Source organism: Lagenorhynchus albirostris, chromosome 17 (genome assembly GCF_949774975.1).
Source record: "Lagenorhynchus albirostris chromosome 17, mLagAlb1.1, whole genome shotgun sequence".
Taxonomy (NCBI): Eukaryota; Metazoa; Chordata; class Mammalia; order Artiodactyla; family Delphinidae; genus Lagenorhynchus; species Lagenorhynchus albirostris.
In genome coordinates this window covers 74,323,070-74,347,932 of record NC_083111.1, presented here as the reverse complement: position 1 = coordinate 74,347,932, position 24,863 = coordinate 74,323,070, and the positions used below count along the sequence as shown (strand labels likewise).

General features: G+C 53.1%; 1 protein-coding gene and 1 long non-coding RNA gene across 4 annotated transcripts in view; one reads left to right on the top strand and one right to left on the bottom strand.

The window, feature by feature from the left end:
* Positions 1-1,677: 1,677 nt before the first annotated feature.
* LOC132507834 (uncharacterized) lies at positions 1,678-3,111 on the bottom strand. The gene is made up of 2 exons (XR_009536328.1): positions 2,934-3,111; positions 1,678-2,295 (listed from the first exon to the last, which is right to left on the bottom strand). It is a non-coding gene; the product is annotated as an uncharacterized LOC132507834 (long non-coding RNA).
* A 201-nt stretch (positions 3,112-3,312) lies between these two features.
* ST3GAL1 (ST3 beta-galactoside alpha-2,3-sialyltransferase 1) overlaps positions 3,313-24,863 on the top strand; it is an 88,327-nt gene continuing 66,776 nt past the window's right edge. Inside the window, exon 1 of one of the 3 annotated variants that reach the window (XR_009536571.1) lies at positions 3,313-3,548. The gene's annotated coding sequence lies outside the window, so the exon portion shown is untranslated. Of the gene's footprint in view, positions 3,549-4,126; positions 4,185-24,863 lie in introns of those variants that run through there. The other 2 variants (XM_060128577.1, XM_060128579.1) reach the window with 2 other exon arrangements.

The window sequence follows — 24,863 nt, the reverse complement described above, 5'->3', positions numbered from 1 at the left end:
TCCTGACACATAGCCCCAGATCCGGGCTCCTGGAAACTGGCGAAGGTATCAGAAGTGCTTTCATAACATGTCATAACTCTAGGAAAGAGGCCTTCTGTGCTACCTGGTAAGAAGTACATTGTAAAAATAAAGGAAGTGGGGCTAGAAAAAGCCTCCCAGGTTAACCCACCAGAGACTGGGAAAAGATGTGTCTGATGTACATCTTTTTAGATGGATAAGCTGATGATTTATGCATGTTTCACCAGAGTTGCTTAATAAGAAATTTCCATCTCACTGTACAGTCATCTAGGGGAACTGCCAAGAACGCAGGGGGGAAACCGAGAGCCGACTCTGATTCTGGGCTGCAAAGCAAAAGAGCTGGATGGTCTGGGGCCGCTCACTTGCCCCATCTGACCTCCCTCCTGCTAGGATATAATAGGATAGTCTTAACGACGGAAGCATTTTCTATTTTGCAAAGCGCTTTTCTGTACATTATCCTATTTGATCCTTGCCATAAACAACATTTCTTTACTAATTCATCCAGGAAGTCTTTATTGAGCATCTAGCATGTAACTGGTATGAGATGGGCACTGCAGTCAGCCGGGAGCAAAACCCGACGCATTCCCTCCCCACAGCAAGCTGAATCAGATCAGATCAGAAGGCAAACGCCGCCGATTATACAATCAGGAAAATCCACAGGGCGCCGGAGGCAGTTGTCCCCGTGAAGACAGCAAGAGGACCACTTTTACATTTGGATACTTGGACCCGGTTGATGTTCCGAGCCAGGCCCCCAGGTGCTGAGTCTGAGAGGTCCATGTCAGAAGGTTCCCATGGCTGGAAGATGCTGCCGCTGCAGAGAACAGAAGTTGATGTTCCTGGGAACCCTCTCTGCTCCCCTCGTCCCAAACACTAAAGCATTTTGGGGAATGCCAAGTGCGGTGGACGCCCTGACTCACATCTCAGAAAGAGCAAAGCCCACACGATGCTTCCAGGCAGGCCAGAAGGTTCACCTCCACCCCCCTCTAGAACTGAAACAAAAACCAATACGTTCAGGCAAGAGGTCTCAGGTCACGAAATACCCAAAACTTTTCTCGCAAACTCCCAGAGGGCAGGAAACTTAGCCAGGCAGCAGGGCCCGGGTGCAGCTTGGCAGGGTTCCTGCTCCTTGAAGAACTCTTGCAGATCCGCATGCTTTTTGTTTCGGCTCCCCCCCCCCCCCTTGCCCTATTCTCTTTTCCTTCCCCTTCTAGTAGGGAATTTTCTCACTCTCTCCCCTGCCCCTTTTAATCGTTATCTCTTCTGCTCTGAATATCTCTTTTTCTCCTTCAACTCCCAGAAGTCTTCTGCATACCACCACCCCATTCTCTAGGGCAGGCCTCCCCCAGCTGTGGGCAGGGAACCTGGTGCCGGAGAAATCCACCATTCACACAACACACTTTTATTGAGCATTTACTATATGCTAAGTAGAGGTTTTAATGTTGGACATACATGAATTCACTTAATCATCACAGCAACCTTGTGAGATGGACAGTATTAAGCCCATTTACACAAATGAAGAAACTGAGGCACAGAGTTAGTAGGCTTAGGGATTCTGAAACTAGCCTAATTTTGTTGCAGGAAGGGGGACCCCTCGCAGGGCCCGAGAGTAGGCTCTTAGTCTAACACCCGGAAATGAACTGTCCGAGGAGACACACGTGCTGACGAAGCAAGAGACTTTATTGGGAAGGGGAACCCGGGTGGAGATCAGGAGGGTGAGGGAACCCAGGAGGACGGCTCTGCTACATGGCTCGCAGTCTCAGGTTTTATGGTGATCGGGTTAGCTTCCGGATTGCCTCTGGCCAATCATTCTGATTCAGGGTCCTTTCTGGTGGCGTGGGCATCGCTCAGCCAAGATGGATTCCAGCGAGGAGGATTCTGGGAGGTTGGTAGGCCATGTGGACTGGCATCTCCTTTAGACCCTTCCCGGATACCGGTTGTTGGTGGCTTGTTAGTTCTGTGATCCTTACCAGGACCTCCTGTGATAGAATAACTCATGCAAACTGTTACTGTCTTTGCCTGGCCAGGGCTGGTGCTTTCAGTCAGTGTTTCCCCCAACGATTTCACACATCCAGGGAGTGGCAGGTTTGAACCAAGAAGTCGGGTCCAGCTGGTCCTGGTCTGAAGCACACACTACACGTTCCTCTGATGAAGAGCTAACGAGCTCTCTGACTCCACTGCAGAAGGCTGACCTCTCCGACTGGGGCAAGGGAAGCTGAAAGAATTAACTGACCCCGAGGCCAAGCTATGCCTTTTTCCTCTTAGCATTCCTCAGGAAAACTGTGAAAGAGGACAAACCCCAATAAGGGGATAAGAACTGTAAAACCAGATTTTTTGGTAACGCCTCTTAAATCCTGTGTCCTGCACGTACGTAGCCTTAGGACTGGCATTCTGCCATTGAGCAAGACGCCTCCAGCGCGCACACTTCCCTGTAAAGAAGGAAGGGCAAAAACCGCGCAAACCTGACCCTGAAAGGGGGCCCGGTCCTCGAAGCCCCAGCCCCAGGAACCCTTTGGGGTTGGCTCCTGCCTGGGGTCCGGCTGCCCAGAGCTTGACCTGCTCTGGATCACGCTGCAGCCTCCGCATCTGGGAGGAAAAATACAGCGGCGGGCAGGAGGGCCAGGGCGGGGGCCGGGCCGCGGTGGCGCCTCCGCGGCTCTTATCTGGGCCCCCGCCCGAGCCTCACCGGCTCCCTAGCCCCACTCCTCCCTTCCCTCTCCCTAGATCCCACCGCGAGTCCCGCGCCCTTAGAGGAAGGGGGTGGCTTTGCCCAGCCGCCAGCAGGGGGGATCGGCCCCTTCTCGCTACCATGCACCCGACTCGGGCTCTTCAGAGCCCGTCCTCTCGCAGGGCGCCGTCACCTCCTCCGCGGGGCTGATCCCCCGGCCCCCCTGGCCTCTCTTCCCCAGCCTTCCCACCCTGAAGGCGGCGGCCCCGGCGCGAAGTGTCGCCGAGACGTCCCCGCAGAGCCCCTCTCGGGGCGGCGATCCGGTCCCCGCGCCCGAGCCGACAGCAGTCCACGTGGCTCGGAGCTCTATATTCGGCTCGCAGGCAGCCCAGAGCGTGTGGAAACCCGACCGCGTCCGGGTGGAGGGAGTGACGCGAGGAGAGCGCCGGGCGGCGAGGGGCGGGCGCTGGGCGGAGGAAGGGGAGGGCCGCGCGCAGGAGAGGCGCCCGCCCGGCTCCGGCGCGCGCCCCGGCTCCTGGCCGCGGCCGGCCCCTCCCCGGCCCTCCCGCCTCCCCCTTCCGTTACACCCGGGGGAAGGTGTTCCCGAGACCGCTCCCATCCTCACCCCGCCTCCCCGCTTCCCCGGCTCCAGCCTCCGCCGGCGGAGCTCCACTATGCCAGACAGTTTCGACACTTTGCAAAGACAAAGACCAGAGGAAGGAGAACGAAGAGGAAGAGGAGAGAGAGGAGAAAGGGGCGATGTGAGCTGGGAACGGGGCGAGTGTTCGGGACACCCCCTTTTGATTCTCCTCCGAATCCCCTCATCCCCCGAAGCCCAGGAAACTTTCGCGTGTCTCCGGCCGCGGTGAGTGAGCGCGCGGAGCCGGGGGTGCGCGGGGGGCTGCATCCACCGGAGTTGGGGTCCGGCAGTTTCGCTTGTGTTCTCCGAGTGGAGGGGCGATTGTCCGCACCCGGGGACAGAAGTGGTGAGGAAGGATCCAGGAGGGTGTGACAGGAGGGTGGAAGTGGGTTGAAGACCTCAGGTGCCGGGAGGGAGGAAGGCAAATGTAGGAAGACCCCTTCCTTAGCAGCGGTGTCGCCGGGGTCTTTGGGAGAGGAAGGAGGTCGCAGAAGAGGGTCGGGCTCAGGGGTTTACAGCCGTTTCAAAAGCAGCTGTTGGGTGCTCAACGGGGAGCCTACACCGGGTCTGGGGCAGCGGTCCCCGGGGTGGCCCCAGTGACATTGCACTCGGCGCCGGGCTGGCATCTCCCCGGTGGGGGCCGCCGAAAGGTGGAGTGGCCAACGGGGTCGCCCTCCGGCGCTTTAGAGCGGAACCAGGGGTGCTGGGGCGCGCGGAGGCCGCCCAGTGATCCGGTCGGGCGGCCGAGGGATGGTATCCGGATGGTGCTTCCAAATCCGCTGCGAGCAGGCGCAGATCGAGGAGGTGGCCATCGCCCCCGGGGACACCGCAGGCCCGCATTGCTCCGGATACGGTGGAGAGGTTGGCACCCGGGACAGGACGGCTGGACGTGGCGTGGTGGACAGGGTGGGCGAAGGGGAGCGTGGCGGGGGTGGTGCCCGTGGCGACTTGAAACTCTGGGTCCGCCCCAGTCCCGGTAGGCGCCGCAGCTGCCGCGAAATAATCTGACAAAAGTTAGCAACTTGTCTGCGTCTCGGGTGTGTGACCCGCGCGGCGTAGGGGCCGCTCCTTGGGGGAGCGCAGGAGCGGTGAGCGGTGCCACCGGGGCATAGCGCCCTGATGGGGGTACAACCTGATTCGGAATCGGGACAGGGACGCAATTTCTAGCTCCTCCTTTCACTAAGCGAGAGTGTGTTTGAACTTGACCTTGCGGGAGGAAGCGCGGCTGAACTTGACGTGGGGATTGAGGCTGCTCCCCAGCTGGGCGCCTTCGCTGTATCCCGAGGCCTGGTCTCCTGGGAAGGGTGTTGGGATTATCTGGGCTCTGCTCTTCCGCCGGAGACCTGAGTCTCTCCTCCCTCCTACGCGAGGGTCCCAAACTGCATCTTCACGCTCGGGGCTTGGTGGGGTCGCTGGGCGAGCGGACACGTGCCCGCTCAGAAGTCTGCGAGTGGTTGGGGGCTGGGCGGGTTCTGCGTGTCCCACAGAGGGAGACAGCCTTGACCCTGAGGGCAGTGACCTCCTCACTGCGTCGTCGCCGCATCAGGCATCCGCCGGGCTTTCACGTGCCCACGTCCGGGGACCTCTCGCCTCTTCCGGCTCATCCCCCTCCCAGGTCCCACGCCACGCGGATTTGTGCAGAGATGGTTCCCCAGGGAGACAGCGAGCACCCGCTCCCGCTCTGCGGCTGTGTGCTTGTGAGCGCGTGTGTGCGTGTGCGTGTGTGTGTGTGTGTGTGTGTGTGTGTGTGTTGAGGTGGCGGGGGGCGGTACTCGCCAGCGGGGAAAATGAGGTCGGCGGGGAACGAGGTTGTACAGCCGTCGCGCCTGGCACACAGTAGGTACGTATGAAGGCTGTCTGAAAAGGCCTCTTCGAGGGAAGGCGCTGGCAGAGGCCGGGACGTCCCTTCCCTCTTTCTCCCCACGTTTACTATTCATTTCGCATCTATCTACCCAGCCCAGCGCTTTTGGCTTCTAGACGTACCTTGCGCACCCACTACGTGCTGGGCTCAGAGATGCGCTCTTCTTAGACGCTGGGGCGAAGCCGCCAGGTTTTCTTTCCCGGGAGCTGCGGGAGAGCGTTCCCGACGTTCGGAAAAGGCAAGGTGCACTGCCCCCTGCCGACTACTCTAGAGATTGCATCTTGGTTCCGAGGCTGGAAGGGGCGCGGAGGCAAGGGTGCCTTGGGTCGCGCCCTGCACCTCCGGTTCCTACCCCCAAACACCATGGCCCGGCCTTTTTCTGAAATCCTGCGGTTAGCTGAAAAGACCGACCCGAGAGTTCACCATAACATGCCCCGATCTGGGTGCGGAGTGGGGGTAAATCGGGGTCATTGCTCTTACCTTACAAATACGTTATGCAAGATAAACATTACGTGTAATTGAGTGTGTGTGTATAAGTAGATATACATACGTATGTTCACATACTACATATGTGTATATTCACATGCCTCGATTTCAAGTTTGGGGGAAAGGAATTTCATCATAAGAAAAATTTATTTTGCTGAATACGTGACCGAATAAGTAGGGGGTCCTTTCCCGACCTTTGAACTATCCCACAGGCGTGGGAATATGCTGCCCCTGTGTTGTGCTAGGCCTGCATTTGCTGTCCAGGTCTGCGCTGGGGCAAGGCCAGGGCCTGGGCCCCAGCAGAGTCTTACCTTCACTTCCCTCCGCTGGCGGGGGTGGTTAGCAGCCCCCTGGAGCACTGGGTTTAGAGAAAAAAAAAAAACAGGAAGTGTTGCCAGAAGTGATGGCGGAGGAATTTCTCTAAGGGCTGAAGATTACGCTCCTGCAAGCTCTATCAGCAGCCGGAAGCTGGCTCTTAAGCAGCCCCCTGCTGACCTTAGGACTGTTTCCACTTTGGCGGTACAGGCCGGGCACGCCCCGGCTGGGCTCACCAGCACCTGAAGTCCTGAAGTCGGGGACCTGCCTAGTACTGGTCGTCAGAGCCTTCTGGTGCCCCAGCTTTGGTGGGCTGGATCCACCGGTGGGCCGAGTGGCGAGCGTTCCTCGGAGGTCCTGGGGCCTCGCGGGTGCGTGGGACTCTGCGCCAGGTGGGTGTCCCTCTCCTCTCTCCACCACCAGCCCCGGGAACCTCACCTGGAGACAAGCTGTCTGCAGCCCCGTAGGAAGGGGCCCCTTAATCTTCTGGTCAGTTAACTCTGTCTGAATCCGTTGTTGACTCAAAGGCATTATATTTGGACAGGGCTTTGGCCTTGCAGAATCGAAACCTTAACCCTCTCCTAGGTCCCCTCCCATACCACAAAAAGCAGCCAAGAAAGCAAAAAATAAAATCAACCAGTTATCTTGTCCATACACGGCTTCCCAGTGAGTTCTCCGTATGCATCTGAACACACACACCGCGGGCTGGAGGAAGAGCTGGCCTGGTCACAAAGAATTACTCTAGAATAAGGCTTCCATACACTTTGGTCAGTTATGGAACCCTGTGGAACCTCCAGCACTGCCAACCCCCTTGCAGAGCGGAGGATCTGGGCGCTCTCTTCTGCTCAGTTTGGTCCCAGGAACCCAGCCTTGGGCCCCAGCAAGACCCTGCGTTCTAGCCCCAGGGCCAGCACTCAATTATGTGACCACTTAAAACCCAGACTGTTTCAGGCTCTGGGTCTGTGTCACTCTGGGCAGTGAGCGGTGTGGAGCTCTGCTGACATTACCTCGGGGGCATTAGGGCCTTTCTTTGCGAAAACAGTGCCCCCCTCCCATGTGCTTTTGCCTCCAGCTCCATCCTCAGAATGCTCCAGGCATCCCTGGCATCACAGACAACCTAGCCCACCCCATGCCAACTGCGTACCCCCTTTCACTCCTGGAGCCTTGAGAAGCCCACCCTCACTTGGCAAAGTTATTCTCCAGCGATTCGCAGCATTGGGTATGGAGACAAGGCCCAGAAGCTTCCGGCTCTGGGGTGACATCTGTAAGGACTCTCCAATGATGCATGTTGCAAATAGGGACCACAGGGACCTCTCCAGGACCTAGGTGGTTCCCACGGTAAGAGCTGAGATGTTCTTAGAAATCATTTTGTTCAACTAACTCTTTCATTTTATGCAAAAATACTGAGGCCCCGTGGAGAGGTCACGGGGACCTGCAGTGACAGAGCTGATCTAGACTGCTGGCTGGTCTCAAACTTTAAATGGATTAGCTGTCTGGGCTCCCCCTTCCCCAAGCCCACTCATTTCCATACACTTATGTCTCTTTTTCATTGTTGGAGACAAATAAATCCTTGGAGATGAAGCTAAATCCGGCCTCTGTACCCTGACACTGAATTAACTCTCGGAGACAGAGTTTTGGGTGAAGTAGAAAAGAATAGCTTTATTGCTTTGCCAGGCAAAGGGGGCCACAGCGGGCTAATGCCCTCAGAACTATGTGTCCCAACCTGGAGGGGGTAGTGAGAAGTTTTATGGTAATGGTTCAGAGAGGGCGTGATCAGCTGGTGGCCATTCTTCTGACTGGTTGATGGGGAGGTACGTGGGAGTCGGCATCATGTACCTTCTGGTTCCACCTGGTTGGATTGTTTCGGTTGAACCAACATTTATTAGGAACTTATTGTCTCCCAGGCACCATGCAAGGTGCTAGAACTATAGAGATGGAGGGACATGTGGTCAGTCCTTGTCCCCTCCATCCCTACCCCGCCAGAGGTCACGGTGTCGTGGGGAGGTGCATGGGGACATGAAGAGTTACTCTATAGTGGGGGTTTGCACTAGAGCAGAAATACGCACTGGCCGAGGCAGGGTTTCGACAGAGAAGAAAAGGGATTCCTCTCCCTGGGGGACCCATGGAAAGATTCATTGAGGAGACAACCCACGGGTACCTTGGGGAATTCTTCCAGGCACAAGTCAGACTGCAGGAGAGCAAGAGTGTTTTCTTGAATGCATAGAACTGGTATCGAGTCAAAGTGGCATGTGCCCTGTGTGCGCAAGAAAAATAGAGTAAAATGACAATAACAAGAGGTCTTTTATGCATGGTTCAGCAGAGGGGAGGGAACTGGGGATTTTAGGGGTTCGGTGCTTTGGCCCCCGGTTCCCGTGCTGATCTCCGCTTTGCTTCTGTGGGATTCATCCTTGCTACTCAGCCAGGGTGCAGGTCCCTGGACCCTGCAGTCCTCCAAGGGCTCTGGGCTTCAGAGGGATGGTGTGTAAGAATGCCAGTGGCTGCTTTGGGTTTAAAAAATACAATTCCATGCTTTCTGTCTAATGCTCGGTTGGAGGAGCTGATTTGGGAGAGTGCAGTGAAATGGCACAGCGGCAGCGTGGGGGCGGAAAGCGCCCAGGTTTTCAGGATCACACCGCCCAGGTCGAGCTGGGTGAGCTCCGGCAAGCCCTGCACCTCCGTTGGCCAAATCTGAGTTGCAGGTGGGCGATTATCCCCCCAGGAAGTGGGCCACTATGAGGATGAAGCAAGGTCATGCGTGAGAGGATATTGCCTGTGGGGCTGGGCTCCCAGAGCCCCCCGGGACCCAGTTAATAACAGTCTGGTTCCAGAGGGTTCTAAGAGGAAGTGCTGCTGGCTGGAGATACTGCCTCGGGACAGAGCGCGTGGGAATAGAAGAGGTGACTGGAGGTGGAACGTTTTGGGAAGCTCATGGAAGAACACTTGAAACCCGAGGCTGGCTTTAATGTTCAGTGGTGGGTAAAAAACCCACCCTGGAGGCAGCAAGGCAAAATAGCTGGGTTGGGGTAGTAGCATTCTCTTCTCATTCCTGCAGGTTGCCTAAGCGTTTAAAGTTTTCTTTTTCCCTTGGGCATGACCTGGAGGGTTCCCGGGAGCGGTGGCACCTGGGTTGGGGGAGAGGGATGCTCTGCGCCCGGAGCCTGTCCTGGCTCAGGTGGCCTGGCTGGTCAGCAGGCCGTGTGGCATGTGTCAAAGTTGAAGGCACCTGGAGTGGACTCTGTAGTGTCAACCCAGGGACAAGCGTTAGAGGGACGGCCCTGGTGTCAGGATATTTCCTCCCGTTAGGGGCACCGCTGGCCCAGGGTTCAGAAGTGCCCCACCCGAGTCCTGACCCTATTCTACTTGCTGCCGCCCATGACCTTGGGGACATCATTTGTCGATGGAAAAAAAGGCACAACCTAGAAGTCGAGGTTGATAATTCTGGGTTTTTTTGGTGGACTTTCTGAGGAATTCAAGCCGGGGAGACAGCTTCTCAGATCGCTCTGAGGGACTGCCCCAAGTAGGTCAGGGAGGAACCAGGATGTAGCGGGGTTTTTGCCACAAAGACCAGGTAGTTCGAACATCAAAAGATTACCACTAATGAGAGAAAACCAGACATCTCAAGTGAATGAATTTGGCACTTTTCTGTGTATGGGAAGATGCATGTCTGGGCTCATTGAAATCATTCCTTTGATGTGCATCTCAGCTCTCTAGGGCAAGTATCCTGTCCTTTCCCCTCCTGAGTCCCCTCAGGATGTACCTTTAGGGGTGGCTGCAGGGTCTGAGGGTTTGTTGCCATCCTGAGCTCCCTCAGGGGTGACTGGAGTGTCTTGACGGCTGCAGCATCCTTTATTTGCTGATACGGCAGCAGCATTTTTCATCCACACACTTAAGCTCTGAATCTCCATTTCCTCAAGTAGTAGAGGGTGATATAAATCCCCCAAGACAGGATGAGGCTGATGAACAGGCCTTCTTGATTATAAAAGGAGTAACATCTACTTCTCATTAAATGTTCAGTGTGTGCCCAGTGCAGCAGCAAGTATTCTAAACTTCAGATCATTTTGTGTTCCGGTAGAAAGGAACACTCCACATTGAGTGGAGAGTTTTAGTAAAGAGTGTTTCACAGAGCTGGGAGCAGTATTTAGGGAAATCAGTAAGGGATGTAGCAGTACCTGGGCCCAGTGACCACGCGCCACCATTCCCTTCCCCCCCAGAGGAGGCAGAGGGAGGGATGGGGGAGAGGAACCAGGAGAGCACGGCAGTAGGAGCTGATCGAAGCTTGTGGAAGAGCCTCCCCCTTCCCCCTGGCGGGGAGGGGACAGGAGGATGCACTCTGCCACCTGGCTCTGTCCTGCCTGCCCCCACAATCCCTGTGTCACCAAGAGACGAGCCCTCCCAGCAGCCAGAGGCCACGGGCCTCCATGTTGGAGCTTCTCAAGGACATGACGGGATGAAGACAGGTCACCTCCGCACTCACAGCCGTTGGCATCTGACCCTGTTTGGACCTCCGTTCGTCTCTTCTGTGTGCTCCACTGGGATCAGGGCCCTCCCCATTTTGCAGACGTACCCAAGGTCACGTGGTCTTGCCCACACCCGGATCTTCCGTGTGCCTGGAATTACCCTCATGGGAAGTAGGTGACTCCGGGGGAAGGAATAAGCCCACATTTCCAGCTGCCTTGAAGCCCCATCACACACCTTCCTCCGCTCACCCTTCGGAGCTCCCACCACCCACCCTTCCCACCTTGAACTGTACAGGTGAGGAAGTTGAAGGTCAGTCAGGTGAGCAGGTCCACATGGGCTTAAGATATGGCCTCTGGCCGTGGTGGGGCTGCCTCCCTGCATCCCGGCCCCTCGGGGCCTTGCTGTCTCTACCTCGCCCCCTTCTCCCTCCATCCACTTGGCTAAGTCTGAGAACAGGGGCAAAAAATCCCATAAACTAAGTCTCAGCATCTCCATTAGATCCTAGAGTCAACTTAGGGAACCAAAACTTTATCATCATAACAACGCAATACAACACAGCACAACATAACACAACACAGCAGCACATAACAACCACAGCTGCCAGTTACAGTTCATGCAAAGTAAGTGTGGATGAACCTGACCGGAAACAGACTTGGCCGAGAACTAGCTTTTAGCATTATTAGGAAGCCAGAGAGTGCCGCCCCAGGGGAGGCTTAGAGCATCAAGGTGGGGTTCTGCTGGTGAGACTCAGGTAGGCACATAACAGTGGAACCTCCAGAAAGGAGCTGTCAGCCAATAACTCAGACACTTTGCTAGATAATCTCCCTGCTATTTAATTATTTTGCCTGTCAATGATTTTCTTCCAGGGGAGGGAGTCAGCTAGTACATGGAGTTAAAAGTCATAGAACAACTGCATGAATAGAGTTTAGGAGAAAGCTGCAGGCAGTCTTGGAACAGGGAAGCTTGCCTGTACATTTTTGGGGGTAAAGTGATGAACTGTCAGCAAAGAGGTTACTGTGTGTGTTCTGTCCTTGAGAAGGATTTCAAAGACTACAGTTTCACTTGTTGGATTTTCTAGAAAACCCCGAGAGTTCAACCTTGGAGCCTAGCGATAGGTGGTCTCTGGGTTCCCCTGTGCTCAGGGCCTGCCATCAGCACTTCTACTTCCACTGAGCTAAGATGTACACATTCCCTCCTCAGTTAGAGCTGATCATTTCTTGAATACTAGATCCCTAGTCTTTATAACAGCCCTGTAAATCACTGTTTTGTACTTTTTTCCTAACCCATTTTACTGATGTGGAAACAGGCTCACAGAAGTGAAGCCACTTGCCCAAGGTCACATAGCTAGAAAGTGGCAGAGCCAGAATTCATGATGGTTCCGTATCTGCCCGAAGCCCAAGATCTCAGGCAGCATATGCTGTGCGATTGCCAGGATCGTCCTGTGTCTCTAGATCAGGGGAACCAGGAAGGGGGGCAGCTGCCCTGGGAGGTGCAGCTATGAAGCACATCATACCAGGTATCTGTTCCCAACCGTAGCCCAAGACGTGCGCCATCCCACCCGACAGGCATGACAGATGGACCCAGGTTCTGTGACATCCTTTTTGGAAGGAGGTTCTAATTTTTCTCCACGTGCTCTTTGCCGAGGCCTGGGGCTCCAGGCCTTTTCCCTGATTCACCCATTTGGGGCTGGTTGGATGGGTTTGTTTAGCCCTCGATAGTCCGGCTGGATTCTCAGATCTCCACAGGATCCCTGCGTTGCTGATTGCAAGCACTCATCCTTTGACTTGTCCACATAAATTGAATTCAGAGAGCCCCACGGTGCCTGGGAATTGAGGAAGGACCGAGCAGGAAGGCTTGGTATAAAGTTTGTCATCCGGGGTGGAAACCTACCCAGGTCCCTAGACAGGTGTCTCTTGGCATCTGCTTCAAGCAAAATGAACAGTAAACGTTGCTGTTGCAACACTGAAAACTTGCCTTTTAATAACATCTTCACAGTGGAGAGAAGTGTTTGTTGTTCCGGTTACTGTTAATCCTACCACCTGGTGGAGAGTCTGATGAATAAAAACTGTTGCTTGGGAAACATGTTAGTGGCCACCAACAAGAATGTTTTAGTGGGGGGTATTCCTGGGTGTTTCTGAAGCGTATCCTTAAATTTTAAACTTCAGTCTTTTGGCCAAAAGGAAATTAAAATGAAAAGGAGAGATTAGAAGGTAGCGTGGCTGTGTACCATACTTGAGGGAAATTTCAAATGAAAAACACACCTTTCAGAATGGTCTGAAGAATTGGTTCCAACATAAGAGCCGCTTCTGTTTTTCTGTCTGTAACCTATGGAAGGGAAGAGACTGAGGTAAGTGAAAATCATTTGTGAACTGCAGGATTATAGAAATGAAACTGATGTCTCTACAATGCCAAACATCCAAACAAGGAGAAAAAAACGTACTGGCCCTGGGGACAGTTTGGAATATCAGAATACCCCTGCATTGTTGGGAACCTGCCCCTGGGATGGAGTAAACGGGTTTTCTCTTTTTCTCTGAACATAAGCTGTAACCGTTATAGGAGAGGTTGGAAGGAAGTTGTGTGTGAGTCAGTTAAATGACAGCAAGTTACAAAGGTTGCACATTTAAAGAGCGTGAAATCAGAAGGAATTGTAAAATCCAAGCATTTGCAAAGATCCTTAGCAGCGCCCTTGTTCAGCCTTCCTCTTCCAGACTTCAGTTATTTATCGACCGAGTCATTCACTGATTCACTCAATAGAAGTACTGGCTCTGCCACTTCCTTTCTGTGTGACCTTCAGTGTGTTTCATAACCTCTCTGTGCCTCCATTGCCTCATCTATAAAATATGGATAATAATAGTACCTACATCTTGGTGGGTACTAAATACTTGGAAAGTGTTTAGAACAGGGCCCTGCAGCGTGCCTACTTTAAAGTGCCTGCTGAGTACATGCTATGATCATCATCTTTCGAGTTAGGAAATCCCTTGCTCAGCTTCCCACTGAAGTTTCCTCACTTCAACTCCACTATGTGGTTATCCCTCCTCTGCTTGAATGCTGCCAGTGATAGCCAGATCACTGCCCCACACAGTGGCCCTCTGACCTCTGGACACCTCTGTGGATTAGAAAGCTCTTCCTCATACAGAGCTTCCAACCATGGAGGACTTCCTGGAGGAGGTGGTAGGGTGGGGGTCTCCGGAGCTGTCTAAATTTAAGGCTGGGAAAGTTGGCTGGGCTTAAGAAGCTATGGTGTGGCCCCTGGACACTAATGGTAGACGAGGTCCACCTGAGACTTTGGACATGACATTTTAGCCATTCCCTGCCTTGTATTTCACTGCTAAGACAGCTCAGACGGAGGCCTGACCCGTGTGATTCCTCAGCCCGTTAGCAGGTAGAGCCAGGGTGAGAAGCCAGCCCTTCGTTCAAGGCTGCCACGGCCGACTTTCACCGCTGGCTTTTCCGCCCGACTTGGGCAGCTCAGGTTGTCCTAGAGCTTCTGGTGCCCATGTGCACGCCAGAGCAGGGGACACGGCAGCAGGCATGGACCCGGGTGCCGGGACTCCTAGATGACCCCACTGGGCGGGCCCCCTCCTCTAGGGACCCCCATCGTGTCTACACCTCAGCCTCCCAGGCCACCCCCTGACCCCCAGTCTCCCTGACCTCCCTCTCAGCAAGTCAGGGTTGGCTTTTGTGAATTCTGCCATCTCTCTGCCCTTGTATCCTTCCTGAGTTTCTGCCCAGGAAATGCTGGACATTCTGGACGCGTTTAACCTTCTAAACAGGGCTTTTCGGTCCTTCTTGTTAACAGTATTTCGACAGTTGAGGACACTGAGGCTCATGGAAGTGGCCCCCCGGGTGGGGACCGGCCCCCTCCAGCCACCCCCGCCCTGCCAGTGTCTGACCTCACGCCACCCACGTTCCTCCCACCCTCCCTTCGCATTGTTCTGAGAATCAGATAAGAGGCTCCTTCACTAAACCCTATGTCGGGGGCTATAAATAGGACACTTAATGGTGGCACTCGGGTCACATCCACCAGGGACAGAATCTGTGTGATGCCAGCATGTCCTCCAGCCCAGGGTTTTCACGGTCAGCACAGGATTCTTCCCTCCCTCCCTGCCTTCCTTCCTTTCCTCCCTCTCACTCTCCCTTCTTTCTTTTTCTTCCTTCCTTCTTTCCCCTCATCCACAAAATCTTGTCCCAAAGTACATAGTTAAGCCTCCTTAATTAGGCCGTGGTTGCCTAGAAGACAAACACATGCGTATTTCACGATTCTTCTCAGTTCTGGCAGACACAGAACAGTGCCCATCAGGAGGCCCCGGGGGAGGCTGCCCAGCCTGTCAGCATCTCCTTCCTCTGAAGGCAAAGTCAGTGTAGCCCACAGGAAGGCCACGAGGGCACCGCTCACCCGGAGGCCAAGGGGGCAGAGGGATCAGCAAGGACCAGGGGGAGGTCAGGGCCACTGTTTGTTAGGTCTGGGGCAAGTGCCTTCTGTGTCCAAGCCATGTCAGTTTCCCCACTAGTGCTCTGGGGACACCACCACCCATCTTTCCGGCTGAGAGCTGAGATAACTCAAGCAGGAGAGGGTTGGGGAAAAAACCCCAGAGAACAGATGGTCTTCAAGCTGGAAGATGGGTGGGAGCTGCTGACAGTAGCAGTGAGGGTGGGAGAGCCATTGGACGGGGGACCCTGGGGAGCAACCCACAGATGGAGTCGGGGCACCTCCCCAGTTGTGTGGTTGATGGAAGGAGGAAGAGAGGAAAACAAGGTGCCCGCCTGGGGGGTCCTAACCGTCCTGCCTTCCTCCAGTCTTGAGGAGCGATCAAGGTGTCTCTTCCTGCATGCAGAAGGAGATTTCGCCAGACGAGGCACACAGTGATGCTAGAACGTTCTTGAAATTCATATCTGTCTAAGTGACGATGAAGAGTCACCCTGACCCGCTGTCAGTTCCACCGCCCACCGCATTTATTTAACCGTGGATCGGGTCCTGTTCCAGACCCTTTCCTTGCCGTTACTGCTCACAAAATCCCACTGGCGGGCTTCCCTGGTGGCGCAGTGGTTGAGAATCTGCCTGCTAATGCAGGGGACACAGGTTCGAGCCCTGGTCTGGGAGGATCCCACATGCCGCGGAGCAGCTAGGCCCGTGAGCCACAACTACTGAGCCTGCGCGTCTGGAGCCTGTGCTCCGCAACAAGAGAGGCCGCGATAGTGAGAGGCCTGCGCACCGCGATGAAGAGTGGGCCCCACTTGCCACAACTAGAGAAAGCCCTCGCACAGAAACGAAAACCCAACACAGCAAAAATAAATAAATTAATTAAAAACAAAAGTACCAATGCCACCGTGGATGTGAGGATTAAATTAGTCAATGCTTTAAAAAAAAAAAAATCCCACTGGCCCAGGTTCAGAGGAGGAAGCAAGATTCTGAAAACCTCATTAACTGGTACAGAGTGTTGCAGCTAGTGAACAGGGCAAGCTTGCAGAGAGTGCCTGTCTGCGGGGTGACATTTGATCAGATGGCCGTGGGAGACAGTCCTGTCCCAGAACAAAAAAAACAGCAAAAGGTAGGGGAGCGTTTGTCCCCACAGACCTGGACCTGGGGTCTCTGGCCCTCCAGCAGCAAGAAAGGCAAAATACGTGTGTGGACGGCTACCTCCTTCACACCCAGGGAGCTGTGCTTACGGTCTGCATCACTGATGGAATCACGTAACGTACAACAGGGTGTGCAGAGATGCGTGTGGTGGAAATGTGCATCTGTGTGCGATGGCTGGTGTGTGTGTGTGTTTCTGTAGGGGGTGGCATGTGACCGCTGTCCAATGCTTGCAGAGACCTTGATCAGGTTGAGGGTGTGATTACGGAACTGGGGAGAGGGCATTTCCTCTCTTGCAGTGGGGTTTTCCCCGGGCGAGGGACTTACGCACAGAGACGTTAACGTGAACATGTTTGTACCCCCAGCACCCAGCAGAGTGTATGCAGAATGTGTGGCGGGTAAATGCTAGTGTCATTTGTGCGTCAACAAATATCTCTGAGATCTCTTATGTGCCAGGCACTGTTCTAGGCAGACAAAGACCCAGGGAGTTCACATCCTAGCAAACAGCGGGGAAGGGAAGGGATTGGCCGTGAGCAGGAAAAAATAGCAGGATGGGGGGGCCAGCAGGGGGAGATCACAGTGTAGGTGTGGTAGTCCAGGAAGGTCACTCTGAGGAGATGTTTATGGAACCACGTCCCACTGCTGATAGGAGAGAACAGACGGCGAGGGTGGGGAGAGCAGGGGCTGCCGATCACAGCACAGGCAGAGCACTCACTTACTCTCCTCCAGGGGCTGTGGCCTGGCCCCTGCAGAGCCAGGCCTGTCTTCTCCAGGGCATCCTTTCCGGCCTGAAGAGTCACATGCGTGGGCTCTCTCCCTCAGAACTCAAGCATTTCCTCCCCCCAAATAAATGTTATCAGCTGGACCACAGACAGACCGCAGGCCAAGGCATTCTGTGTAGATAAGAGCACAGCCTGGCAGTCTTTGGATATGAAAATGGACAGCAGTGGAAAGCCTGGTGGAATTTCTGTTGCTGATAACCTTTAAGAAAAGAGCACTAGTTACAGGAGGGTTGTTTTCCTGAAAGAGAGGAGCCATCTTTGAATATCTGAGAGGCTGTCAGGTGAAAAAGGATTAACCCGTTCTGGGCGATTCTGAGGAGGGAATCCAAGTGGAATGAGTGAAATTAACAGATTTCAGTTCACGGAATCCAAGTGGAATGAGTGAAATTAACAGATTTCAGTTCACCGGGTGTTTTCCTTCTCATCCCCTCATTCATTCATTCATTCAGCAAACACACCTAGGTGCCCGGCACTGTGCCGACACTGGAGGTGTGACAGAATAAGGTAAGGGCTATGTCTTCAAGATGTTAATAATTTAATGGGAGAAACAGACGGATTAACAAATCAGTGGTACGTCGAGATGCAGTTCCGAGTTCTGTGACTCCTGAAGCTAATACAATTTGGGAGTTCTCTTTAAGAAGAAGAATACAAGTTTAGGAATTTAAAATGCAAGCCCTAGATTAATGGGGAGCCACTGAGGGCCCCTGGTGCTTACCTTCCTTGGCCTGGCCCAGGCCTCCTCTGGGAGAGGTGAGAGGGCGCGAGGGTTTGTTTCCTGCGAGGCTGGATGAACCCTTGGCAGAAAGGCTGGCAGTGGGAATTCTGGAATTCTGGTGGTAAGGCAGCCTCACCTTCTGGGTCCCCCGAACCCTTGTTCTTGGGCTAAAGACACTTTTTCTCTTAGCGCTGCTGCGATTTTCAAAGGTGTTTTCCTTGAAGTTCTGCAGGCTGACCTTGTGATCCCACTTCCGGGACAGTGTTCTGTGGAATCGCCTGGCCTTCAGGAGCGTAAGTGCTGGTGGAGTGGCTGTGAGCACTTTACACAGGGCTCACCGGGGCTCATACACTCTCCTGACAGCCCCCAATATTGACACCTTTAACCCTACAGCCACTCTGCATGCCAGCTGCTGACATTCTCCCTGTTTTACTGATGATGGAACCAAGGCACAGAGTGGTCAGGTACCTCACTCACAGATGCACAGCTAATAAGTGGAGGAGCCAGGCTTTCAAGCTACCTAGCCTGCCTCCAGGGCTCCGTGCCCTTGCTGCATTGCCTCTCCAGGGTCTTCGCTGTTTAACTCTTTTCTAGCAACATTCTGGAAACATCCGGAGGGGCCAGCATGGGAGAGTGGCTATAGTACATCCGTAGAATGGGCTGATAAGTGTTTGATCCGTACAAAGAGTTCTTACCAGCATGCTGAAATGCTTTGATTAGGTGTGAAGGTGGGATACATAAGAAATAACACTGTCAACAGTGTTAGCAGTGCTTGAACGCCCTCTCAGCCTTTGTACCCTCGCCTGGACGGCGGTTATAATGGCTCATTTCGTTCACGCATCCATTCAATAGGTTTTAACTGAGACCCTGTCATGCTCCTGGTACTGGGAATATGGTGGTGACAAACTCAAGCATGGCTTCTGCTCTCCTGTTGATTACTTTTGGTCCAGCTTCTGATTGCACAGTCTGTCTGTGCTTTCTCCCTCTTTGTTGCCCTGCGCGTACCTTCCCGAGGCCCTGATTGGCCTCCGGCCCCAGATCCAGCCCCGTCCAACACCTGTCGCCTCATTTGTAAAGTGAACCAGGGACCCACAGACCTCCTGGACTTCAGAGTGGCTCTTCACAGCTGTCAGCAGGCATCCCTCACATCATTACCATCTTCTAGAAAAGGTCAGGCTCCTGACAGCTGCAGGGAGTGCCCTCCTCCCTGGATGTTCAAAGATCCAGCCCCGGTGGACAGCCGGGCTGGAAGGGAAGAAGCCAGGGCCCTAGAGTCCAAAGAAGAAGCTTCGGGACAGCTCTGCGATTGCCAACTGTGCGTCCTTAACCTGCTGAACTTTGTTCTCTTGATAAACGGGGCCAGTCCCACCCACCAGGGGAGATGGACCCCACGGGGACATGCAAGCTGTAGCAAGTTCAAGGCCCTGGAGTGGGATCCCCCTGGCAGGCACCGGCGTCTGTCCCTCTCCAGCTCTTGGGCAGGCATTTTGCTACTCTGTGGCTCAGATTCCTGGTCTGTAAGAAAGGAGACAATCACAGTACCCCACCTACGAGGGGTTGTGAGAATTAAATGAGACGATGATTCTAAGAGCTGGGCACGGTGCCTGGCCCATAGCCAATGCTGGATAAGTTACAGCCGTGTTATTATTATTATTACATTAGAGCTGAGCCGCACTGGTGGGACGTGGGTGAGCTGTGGGGGTAGGAGGGAAAGCTGTCCAGCTACAGCAAAGACATCTCTTCTGTGAAAGGATGGACATCCCAGGGGTAGCTGCTGCGAACAGGCCTGGAGGCCTTGACAACACTAGGGTCACAGGAAGAGGGCATCCACCCAATGCATGGAAGTTTACTGCGTCCTTTTAGGAGCCAAACCCATAGACTGAGTCATCCTCAAAAGATTAATTTCTGTTCTAATCAGGCCCAGCTGATAAGCATTTGGGCATTTACAATAGCCTTTGTTCCTGAAGGGTATCCAGTTGTGCCCTTCCAGCCTGCAGTGACCATTTCCCTTATGGCCTCGGGACCTAGTCCAAATTCCATAGCAGGACGGACAAGGCCACTACCACTGGAGACACCGCCCACGTCCCTGGCCTTCTCACTGCTTTCTGGTTCTCGTGGTTCTTATGATTGCAAGATGCACCTCGGCAAAGACCATCAGGGAACTTCGAAAGAAACCCAAGGTTTATTGGCCCGGGCCACGCAGGGAGGTGGAGGTGTGCACAGACCTGGGGTTCTGCCTTTACTGGGGCAAAGGTTGGGGGCCTGGTGTTTTGCAGGGTCACTCTTTACTGGCAGATTTAAAACAGAAGAGCGAGAATTAAAGTGTGGGAAGGGAGAAGCAAGGCCACTCAAAAGGTCAGTTAGCTAGGCTACCCAGGGCTTTCTAGAAAGAGGAACTTCACGGGTAGGGCCACCTGGCCATTTAATTAGTTGTGTAGCTGTGGCAGTATGTTTATTCGAGATGGGTGCCTTTCAAATATTAGATGCCTCGGCAATTAAAAGTTTAATGTCAGGCACTTACATTACAATCAAAAAAGCTAACTGCCAGGCATTTACACTACAGATGCATAGGTGTGGCTGTAGATACAGACTTAGATACAGACGCATCCTATGTTCTCATCACCCTAAGTAACGTTCGCGCTTAATGAAGTAACTTTCTTGTCTCCAGGACTTGGACTAGGCGGTCTGCATCTGCTCTGCTCCTCCACTAAGAACACCCTTCTTTTACTTTCCTGCTTCAATCTTCTCTCCTTCAAAACTCAATTCCAGCATTGTCTCTTCCAGGAGTCCTTTCCCGCTCTGCCCTCTATGTGCCCCAAAACACCGTGTGTGTGTGTGTGTGTGTGTGTGTGTGTGTGTGTGTGTGTGTGTGTGTGTGTGTGTGTGTGTGTGTGTGTGTGTGTGTGTGTGTGAGAGAGTGTGTGGCTGGCTTTCATCCCACTGACCCCACTGCTTGTGGTGCATGGCCTGTGTGCGTGTCTGTTTTCCCTGTTGGCCGGGGAGCTCCATGGGGAACAGGAATGTGTGATTCATCCTTCGTGGGGACTTACTGAGAAGCCACCTGGGCCGGGTGCATCTCTGCATCTTGAGGGCCAAGAATGGGCATTTGAAAGTGGGCATGGTTTGTCCACTTGTCTCAGCCACAGAGAGCCAGCCCCGGCTGTTGGTTTGGTCAACATGATGTCCAGCGAGCTGACCTCTCTGCTGAGCTGGACACAGGCCTGCGCCTCCTTGGGGATCATTTCTCTCTCCTTGGGCCCCCCTCGGGCCTCACTCAGCCTGCCACACTTCCTCTGCCTCCAGCTTTTGGAGAACTGGAGATGGGGGATCCCATGTCTGGAGGCTCATGGCTCTTTAACGTTGGGACTGGCCAGCATCTCTGTGTTGCTCACAGCTCGGCCTGCCTGCTTGCAGAACACCTGCTATTTATAGATCTGCCTGCCTCTGCCTAAGTTAAGCAAGCATGTCCTGCCAGGATAGCCCATTGCCCTTTTGGACCTGGACCAGGAGAAAGAGGAAGAAGGAATGGGAGGGACCCAAAGCCAGCCAGTCTGAAATCCATTTGGCCAGCATGTCCTGTACCCTGTGCAGGGAAGAGACACGTCACCATGTGGTTCAATGGCCTTCATGTAAACACTTTGTCACAGGCGCTAAAAATATCCTCATTGCTGGGGGATTGGCCATCAGAAAAAGAGAAGGACGGATGGGAAGGCCTTTGGGGGCAGGGGAGATGGATTTCTTCCTTCTAGTCGTTGGATGTATGGAATTGGCTCCCTATACCAACCACAGGGAGCCACAGCATGTGGACAGTCGCTTAACTGGGATCTCCTTGAGGGCAGGGGCCATCTCCTTCCCCACTGAGTCTCCGGTACCCCAGCCCAGGAGGTGGCACTCAGCGAGTGTTTCTGGAGTTGTCCTGAACAACTGTCATACTGTGTGGCTGTGTAGTGACCCATCAAGTAGCAGTACCACATGACTTACCTGGTTCTGTGATGGCATATTTCTGTGTGATGTGTCAGCGTAGATCATCATCATCATCATTATTGTAAACAACGCTGAATTGAACATCTTCCTGCTTTTAGCATTTTCCTTCATTTGGACTATGTCCTTGGGATGAATTCCCAGGAAAGAGGTCCTTGCCACCTATTACCTATTGTGACTTTGTCATGGAACAAAGAGGGGAAGTCAGACGGGGGACAGGAACTTGAAGAGACTTTCTGCTGGGACTGGGAGAAGAACCAGTGCAAAGGCCAGAGGCAGCAGCAGTGGGATCTTGTGAGGGCAAGCGCATGTGCTGTCAGCTGGGTCCAGTGTCCACCCACCTCCCCAATACACACACACACAGACACTCACATGCACTCACACACATAGGGAGAGGCATGTTGGCTGTCATACCACCTGTGGAGTCTTCTGGCGTTAGGTAGGTAGCAGTCAGGGATGCTATACATCTTGCAACATGGCCAGTCCTTCCCTGGGCAGGAAGAATAGTCTTCTCCAAATTGCCAAGATGCCCTCTTCAAAAACCCCGAGGGAGGACTTCCCTGGCGGTCCAGTGGTTAGGGCTCTGCACTTCCACTACAGGGGCGCAGGTTCAATCCCTGATTGGGGAACTAGGATCATGCCTGCGTGGCACAGCCAAAGACAAAAAAAACCCCCTAAAAACCCAAGGGAGATTTGGTATCGAGTAGCGTAGCAGCAGTTCTTAAACTTTTTTATTTTCAAGGCCTCTTCACACTCTTAAACATTACTGATGGTCCCAAATAGCTTTTGTGTCTTACATCTTTTAACGTGTATTGTGTTATTAAAATTGAGAAATTCTTTACATATTTATTACTTTAAAAATAACGATAGGGACTTCCCTGCTGGTGTGGTGGTTAATAATCTGCCTGCCAGTGCAGGGGACACGAGTTCGAGCCCTGGTCCGGGAAGATCCCACATGCCGCGGACCAACTAAGCCTGTGCACCACAACTACTGAGCCTGCGCTCTAGAGCCCGCGAGCCACAACTACTGAGCCTGCGTGCCACAACTACTGAAGTCCGCGCGCCTAGAGCCTGTGCTCTGCAACAAGAGAATCCACCGCAATGAGAAACCCGCGGACCGCAATGGAAAGTAGCCCCTGCTCGCCGCAACTAGAGAATGCCTGCACACAGCAACAAAGACCCAATGCAGCTCCCCCCCCAAAAAACACAATAGAGAGTGTCGATGAAAAAGGTGCAAATTATCCAGAAGTTGTAATAAATCTAAATACATATAAAAAAACAACAAAAAAAAGATAATAAGTCCATCACATGGTAACGTAAGTGTGATGAAAACCAGCTACTTTCCCAAACAAGAAAGAAAATTAGTGAGAAAAGTAGTGTTGTCTTACAGATCTCCTCCATGTCTGTCTTAAAGGAAGTCAGTTGGGTCCTCAGTCAGCTGTTGCCTCGGCCTGCGGTGAAATCCCACGCCACTTGCCTCTGGGAAACCCCTGAGACTGAAAAAGCAAATGACGTCTTATTATCACTATGAAAATCGATTTGATATCATGGACTCCCTGGAAGGGCTTATTGACCCCCTGGGGTCCCTGGAACATAATTTACAATGCACAAGTACAAGAATATGGCTTTGCAAGCAGGCTGCTGTGGAGGAGGGGAGGTCATGTCTCAGGCAGAGCCGTATCCCTATCCTAGGGATAGAGTCACGTGTATTCACCCACATCCTGCTAAATAAGCTTGGCGGTTCTCATACAGTGAGTTAATGCAAAATTCCACAAACAATGTGAATATTCATTTATTGGACAGTGGTACCAACATCATTTTAAGATGTCAGTATTGTCCAGTACTGTTACCAAGGCAACAGCTCTAAGCCTTCTAATTTCTCAGTATTTTGGGGAAAAACCCACAAAAAGAAGGCAGGTAAACTCAATAATTAACTAGTTTCTAAACAAAATGTTTGCCATTCCAGTGTCAGCAATCTTGTGCTCTGTTCCAATTTAATCATTAATCTCTACCACAGTTTTTCACCCTTTTATTGGTTCGGTGCCCTTGAGCAAAAGCCCAAGAGAGTGAGACTGAAAAAGCTAATGATGTCTTATTATCACTATGAAAATGGTTTTGCTGCCATGGACTCCCTGGAAGGGCTTATTGACCCCCTGGGGTCCCTGGTACATAATTTACAAAGCACAAGTACAAGGTTAAAAGTATGGCTTTGCAAGCAGGCTGCTGTGGGGTGAGGAGAGGTCACATCTCAGGCTCATCTGCATCCAGTTGGGTGACCTTAGGCAAGATATGTAGCTTTTCTGTGCTTCACCTCCATCCCCTATAAAATGGGATAATAGTACCTATTTCTCAGGGTTATTATGAGAATTAAATGAGCTGATAGGTATGACGCTCTTAGAGAACAGTACCTGGTACTTATTAAATGCTATGTATCCATACCTACATACGCACATACATGCTATATGTGTACGCATATGTGTGTACATATGTTCTATACGTACGCTATACGTATGTATACACGTCATACTATATATACACTATATATGCGCATATGTGTATGTATACATATCATACTCTATACATATACTATATATATACTGAAGCCAATAAGAAACAATTTTAAGTCACTACAGCAGAAGTTACCCATTTCACTTCATTGCTAAGAATCTGAATCTTAAACAGAGCCACATCTTTTTTTTTTTTTTTTTGCGGTACGCGGGCCGCTCACTGTTGCGGCCTCTCCCGTTGCGGAGCACAGGCTCCGGACGTGCAGGCTCAGCGGCCACGGCTCACGGGACCAGCCGCTCCACGGCATGTGGGATCTTCCCGGACCAGGGCACGAACCCGCGTCCCCTGCATCGGCAGGCGGACTCCCAACCACTGCGCCACCAGGGAAGCCCGAGCCACATCTTAAGGCGGCATTTCTGTCCCCTCACGCCGGTGGGCTCACTGAGGGACAGTCACATGGTGCCTCGTAGAGCATGACCATCACGGCGGGACCCCAACGAGAGCTCAGCTGTGGGGTGCAGGGGCCGCGTGTCTGTCCCAGCTCGTGTTCCCTGGAGCCCCGATGAAGGGCTTGGTGACAGCTCCCAACTGCCCTCCTCATTTTCCCTCCCTTTGCTGGTGAAGTGACTGTCTTCATTTAGCCCCTGATTGAGGACATCTTGCCGCTGGGGCAGGAATCAAAGCAGGAGCCCCCGGTGCCTGGCCCCAGGGATTCCCCGGAAACCCCAGGCTGCTCCTGACGGCTCACGGGATGCTCTGTCGGTGGCGTGGTGGCTCACACTGGGAGTGTTTTCCTGAAATGCTTTTTGTCTGGAAGCTCTCAGTGTGAGCTTTACAGAGGCATATGCATTCCCTTAGG